Source organism: Struthio camelus, chromosome 28, assembly GCF_040807025.1.
Source record: "Struthio camelus isolate bStrCam1 chromosome 28, bStrCam1.hap1, whole genome shotgun sequence".
Taxonomy (NCBI): domain Eukaryota; kingdom Metazoa; phylum Chordata; class Aves; order Struthioniformes; family Struthionidae; genus Struthio; species Struthio camelus.
In genome coordinates this window covers 1,588,633-1,595,421 of record NC_090969.1, presented here as the reverse complement: position 1 = coordinate 1,595,421, position 6,789 = coordinate 1,588,633, and positions in this window count along the sequence as shown.

Sequence of the window (6,789 nt, the reverse complement as noted above, 5' to 3'; positions counted from 1 at the left end):
GGCCCGGCCCGCTCCGGCCCCGGCCCGCTCCGGCCCCGGCCCCGGCCCCGGCGCCGCCGCAGCGCTCGGGCGCTCACGCGGCGCCGCGCAGCATCCGCCGGGGGCGGGGCCGGGCGGGCGGGGCGGGGCGGGGCCGGGCGGGGTGGTGGTGGGGGGGGGGGGCGCGGCGGGGGCACGCGCGCGGTGGCGCGCGCGCACGCGCAGTGGCACCCGCAGCCACGCGCGCACCCGCAGCCGCTGCCACTCGCGCGCGGCGAGCGCCGTGGCACCCACCCGCGCGCGGCGGCAGCCGCACCCACGCGGGCACTCGCACCCACGCGGGCAGCCGCACCCCCTGCGGTGGCACGCACGCGCGCACACACATGCACACGCACAGCGACACACGCACACAAGCGACACGCACGCACAGCGACACACAGTCACACGCGCAAGCGACACGCACACACAGTCACACACACAGGGACACACACGCACACGGGCACTCTCACACACTGCAACACACACACACACGTATGCGCTGTGACACACGTGCACGGTGACACACGGCAACACCCACACACATGCACTCACACACACTGCGACACGCACACACACACACCGTGACGCATGCATGCACACTCACACAGCGACACACACACTGCAACATGCGCGCGCGCACACACACACACACTGCACCACCGGAGGGAGCGGGTGCCCAGGCCTCTCCTCCCCAGTGTCCCCCAGTCCCCTTGTCACCCCCTCCCAGTGTCCCCAGTGCCCCCCAGTCCCCTTGTCACCTCCCTGTCCCCTTGTCACCCCCTCCCAGTGTCCCCAGTGCCCCCCAGTGCCCCCTGCCACCTTCTCCCGGTCCCCCCAGGCCCCTGCTATCCCCTCCCGGTCCCTGTGTCACCTCCTCGGTCCCCATGTCACCTCCCCTCCAGGCCTCCCAGCACCCTGTCACCTGTCCCAGTTGCTCCCAGTGCCCCCAGTCCCTTGTCACCCCCCTTCCAGTCCCTCCCAGTGCCCCGGCCCCCCACACCCTCTCACCACCCTCCTGTCACCCGTGTCACCCATGTGTGTCCCTGTGCCACCCCATGTCCCCATGTCCCTCTGTGCCACCCCCGTGCCACCTCCATGTCAGCCCTGTGTCACCTCATGCCACCCCACGTCCCCTGCGTGTGTCCCCATGCCCCCCCGTGTCACCCCGTGTCACCCCCGTGCCTCCCTGTGCCTGTCCCCACGCCACCCCCGGCTCAGCCCCATGTCCCCGGTGCCACCCTCCGTGTCACCCCTGTGTCCCCCAGCGTGTGAGCCCCGGTGCCACCCCGCGTCCCTCACCCGCCGCGCGCCCACGGTGGCACCGGGCACGTTTCCGGCCGACGGTTGGCACAGGGGGGTTCCAGCCGACGGTTGCACGCGGGAGGTTTCCGGGTGACAGGCGGCCCAGGGGATTTCCGCGCGAGGGGCAGCGCGGCGGGGTGTCGTGCGAGGGTTGCCCGGGGGGGGGTTGTGCAAGGGCTGGCACGGAGGGGGTTGTGTGCGGGTTGCCGTGGGGAAGGTTTCAGTACGAGGGTGGCACAGGGGTTTTCCGGGTGTTTCAGTGCGAGGGTGGCACGGGGGGGTTTCCGTGCAAGGGTTGGCACGGGGGGGGGGTATCCATGCGAGGGCTGCACAGCGGGTGTTCAGTGCGAGGGTTGCATGGGGGTTTCCGTGCAAGGGTTGCATGAGGGGGTCCCTGTGTGAGGGTTGCACGGGGGTTGTTCAGTGTGAGGGTTGCACGGGGGAGGTCCCCGTGCGAGGGTTGCACAGGGGTGTTTCCATGCAACATTTGCACAGGGGTGCTTCAGTGGGAGGGTCGCATGGGGGGGGTCCCTGTGTGAGGGTTGCACAAGGGTGTTTCCATGCAAGGGTTGCACAGGAGGTGTTGCAGTACAAGGGTTGCACAGGAGTGTTTCAGTGCAAGGGTTGCACGGAGGGTGTTCCCGTGCAAGGGTTGCACAGGGGTGTTTCAGTGCAAGGGTTGCACGGAGGGTGTTCCCGTGCAAGGGTTGCACAGGGGTGTTTCAGTGCAAGGGTTGCACGGGGGGGGGGTCCCTGTGTGAGGGTTGCATGAGGGAGGTCCCCGTGCGAGGGTTGCACGGAGGGTGTTCCCGTGCAAGGGTTGCGCAGGGGTGTTTCAGTGCGAGGGTTGCACGGGAGGTGTTGCAGTGCGAGGGTTGCATGGAGGGTGTCCCCATGCAGGGGTTTCACGGGGGTGTTGCAGTACGAGGGTTGCACAGGGGGTGTCCCCGTGCAAGGGTTGCACAGGGGTGTTGCTACGCGAGGGTTGCATGGGGGGTGTTGCAGTGTGAGGGTTGCACAGGGGGTGTCCCCATGCCAGGGTTGCACAGGGGTGTTGCTATGCGAGGGTTGCACAGGGGGTGTTGCAGTGCGAGGGTTGCACAGGGGGTGTCCCCGTGCAAGGGTTGCACGGGGGGTGTTGCAGTGCGAGGGTTGCACAGGGGGTGTCCCCGTGCAAGGGTTGCACGGGGGGTGTTGCAGTGCGAGGGTTGCACAGGGGGTGTCCCCATGCCAGGGTTGCACAGGGGTGTTGCTATGCGAGGGTTGCACGGGGGGGTGTTGCAGTGTGAGGGTTGCACAGGGGGTGTCCCCATGCCAGGGTTGCACAGGGGTGTTGCTATGCGAGGGTTGCACGGGGGGGTGTTGCAGTGCGAGGGTTGCACAGGGGGTGTCCCCGTGCAAGGGTTGCACGGGGGGTGTTGCAGTGCGAGGGTTGCACAGGGGGTGTCCCCGTGCAAGGGTTGCACGGGGGGTGTTGCAGTGAGAGGGTGGCCGGCCGGGGGGGGGGTCGGCCCCCAGGGGCCCCTCGCACAGGCGCGTGCGAGGCCGCCGGGCCGCCGGGGCGGGTCACGCCAACCCTCCTCCCGGAGCAGGGCGGTCGCGCGGGACTCGCGCCAATGGCCCCGGGCGCTCCCGGAGCATCCTGGGAAACCGGGAGTCACGCCAAGCCCCGGAGCATCCTGGGAAGGTGGGAGTCGCGCCAAGCCCCGGAGGATCATGGGAAACCGGGAGTCGCGCCAACCCCGGGGCATCATGGGGAAGAGGGGGGCAGCGTGGGAGCCCTGTGCCCCCCCGTGTCCTCGGTACTCACCAAGGGTGGCCATCTCCAGGGGGCTCGCACAGGCCTTGCACGGGGGCTCATACGGGCCTTGCACGGGGACTTGCACGGGGACTTGTACGGGCCTTGCACAGACCTTGCACGGGGACTTGTATGGACCTTGCACAGGGGCTCATATGGGCCTTGTACGGGGGCTTGTACGGGGCTTGCATGGACCTTGCACGGACCTTGCACGGGGCTCATACGGGCCTTGCACGGACCTTGCACGGGGGGGCTCACACGGGCCTTGCACGGGGCTGGCGGGGGCCTTGCGCGGGGACAGGGCCCGAGGGGACGCATCGGGGCCCGGCAGCAGCCCGGCGCCTCCCCCTGCCCGCGGCTCCGGCACCTTTTCCGTCTGGCCGGGCCTCTCCCGGCCTCCCAAAATAACCAGCCCGGCAGGAAACCGCGGGGCACCGCCGGCCGTGGGTGTCACGAGCCGCCCGGGCTCAGCCCAGGCCGTGGGCTGGGGAGCGGGCGGGGATGGCCCTGTGCCCCCCTCACCCTCCTTGTGTCCCCCCGTGTCCCCTACGGGCTGTTCGGGGTGGGGGGGGCCCTGCTCACCCGGGGGGGCACTTTGGAGGGGGGCTGCAGGGTAGTGAGTGTGTGTGTGTGTGCGCGCACACGAGGGCACAAGTATGCACGAGTGTGCAAGCGTGCATCAGTGTGAGCATGCACAAGTGCGCATGTGAGTGTGCAAGAGCGTGTGTGATCATGCATGAGTGTGAGCATGCACAAGTGTGCACGAACACATGTGAGCGTGCAAGACCGTGCGCGATCATGCATGAGTGTGAGCACGTACAAGTGCGCATGTGAGCGTGCGAGAGCGTGTGTGATCATGCATGAGTGTGAGCACGCACAAGTGTGCACGCACACATGGGAGTGTGCGCGATCATGCATGAGTGTGAGCACGCACAAGTGCGCACATGGGAGCGCGCACGACCACGTGCCAGCATGCACATGCGGGTGAGCGCGCACACGTGTGCACGTGCACGAGTGAGCACGCACCGGCGCGGGCGAGCGCGCCCGGGCTCCAGGGACGGGCGGCTGCGCGTGCACGCCGCCGGGCCGGCGGCGCCGGGTGTGCGAGGCCTGCGCGGGCGCGACCCGCCGGGCCGCATTCCTGCCCGCCCGCCCGCGCCCGGCCCCCACCCTGCCCGCCGGGCCGGCAGCACCCTCCTCGCGCGGGGCCGGGCGCCGGGGGGGGCACCCAGGGGAGGAAGCTACTGGGGGGGGGGGGGGGAGAAACCGCGGCGGGTTCCTGGCAGCCGCCTTCCCCCCTCGTGCTAATCAGTGACAGTAATTAAATCTGAGCTCGTTACTCCGCGCCCCGGGAGCGGGCGGCGGGGGGTTCCCCGCTCGGGGAGACGCGCCGGTTGCATCGCACGGCATGACACGGCTCTTCCTGCAATGACACAGCGGCGCCTGGCAGGGCACGGCACGGCGCAGCCCTGCCCAGCGTGCCGGCGCATCGCACGGTTTGCACGGCCCTGCACGGCTTTGCACGGCTTTGCATGGCATCACCTGGCAGTGCACAGCACGGTGCAGCCCTGCCCAGCGTGCCGGGGCACTGCACGGTTCGCACAGCCTTGCACGGCGTCACTTGGCAGTACACAGCACAGCACTGCCCAGCGTGCTGGTGCACTGCATGGTTTGCACGGCCTTGCACGGCTTTGCACAGCTTTGCATGGCATCACCTGGCAGTGCACGGCACAGTGCAGCCCTGCCCAGCGTGCTGGGGCATCGCACGGTTCGCACGGCCTTGCACGGCTTTGCACGGCGTTGCATGGCATCGCCCGGCAGTGCATAGCACAGTGCAGCCCTGCCCAGTGTGCTGCGGCACTGCACGCTTTGCACGGCCTTGCGCGGCTTTGCACAGCATCGTGCAGCACGGTGTGGCACAGCGCAGCCTGGCTTGGCGCGCCCTGGCATTGCAGGCCATTGCGCAGCAGTGCACCGCTTTGCACACCATTGCACGGCATCGCACGACAGCGCACAGCTTTGCACCACTTTGCACGACAGCGCACGCCGTTGCACGCCATTGCACGCCAGTGCGCAGCTCTGCACCGCCTTGCCCGGCACTGCCCAGCGCGGTGCCGCGTTACCCGCCGTGCCAAGCCATCACCGGGCCTCGCACGGCTGCGCCGCGGCCCCCTGCCCGCCCCGCACCCCCTGCGGCGGCGGGGGGGGGGAAACTGAGGTGCGGGGCGGGAAGGGGGGGGGCGCGGGCAGGCGGCAGCGGCGCCTCCCGCCCGGGGCCCCTCGGGCTGCAGCGCCGAACAAAGGCTGCATTTACGGCGGGCGCGCGCCGGGCCGAGGTATTTCCACCCAAACCTTTTTCCATGACCGAATCGGCTCCGGGCGCCCCTTCCCGCCTCTCCCTGCCGGCCGCAAGCCGGGGCCTGTCTCCCTCCTCCTCCTCCTCCTCCTCCTCCTCGGCCTCGCCGCCAGCTGGGGCCGGGCGAGGGGCTCCGCCGGGGGGGCTGGCGCTGCAGCAGGGAAACTGAGGCACAGCCCCCTCCGCGGGCCCAGGCGTCCGGGCTGCAGCACCCCCCTGCCCAAGGTGCACGGCCCCCCCGTGCACACGCGTGTGCGCCCGGCACACGCGCAGCAGCCAGGGTGCATCCGGGTCAGCGGGTGCACACGTGGGCGTGCACGCGCGGGTGCACACGCGTGCCCAGGGACGCACGCCGCGCACACGTGCGCATGCAGCACACGCTGCCGCCGCCCAGCTCCGGGGCACCGAGCGCATGTGCACACGCATGCACAGGCGTGCACGCTCCCGGCTGCACACGGGGACACACACACGCACACATGGCGTCTTGCACACATGCACGCCGGCCGCCTTGCACGCGCTGCTGCTCACGCCCGCTCCTGCTCACACTTGCACGTGTGCACTCACACGCGAGCTCACGCTCACGCTGCACTCGCACTTGGCGCACGCTCACACTCAGGCACGCTCATGCTCCCGCTCCAACACACGCTCGCTCTGTGCACTCGTGCTTGCTCAATGCACTTGCACTCATTCCGAGCACTCGCACTCGCTCTGTGCACTCACACTCATTCCAAGCACTTGTGCTCATTCCATGCACTCACACTCATTCTGTGCACTCACACTTGCTCCATGCACTCACACTCGCTCTGTGCACTCACACTCACTCCAAGCACTCGTGCTTGCTCAATGCACTTGCACTCACTGCGTGCACTCGCCCGCACATCAAGCACTCACACTCGCTCCATGCACTCACGCTTGCTCCAAACACTCATGCTCACCCCGTGCACTCGCACTCACTCCCTGCACTCGCGCTCGCTCCGCGCACCCACGCTCGCGCCACGGGCTCCCGCGCGCCCGCCCCTCTCCCCGCGGCGGCGGCGGCGCCTCACCTGGGGGCCGGGGGGCCGGGGCGGGCGCGGGCGCGGGTGCGCGGCGGCGCCGGGGCCGGGGCCCCTCCACGCGCCGTCATGTGACGCCGCCCTGAAACCCGCCGCATTTTTTCCCAAACCGCAGGCGGCGGCGGCAGCGGCGGCAGGGGGCCGGGAGCGCGCGGGGCCGCGGGGGGCACCCGCGGGGGCTGCGGGCGCTGCCTCGCTGGTGCGACCCCCTTGCACGTGCACGCGTGCCCTGGCGTGACAGCGCCCCGTGGGACAGCCGC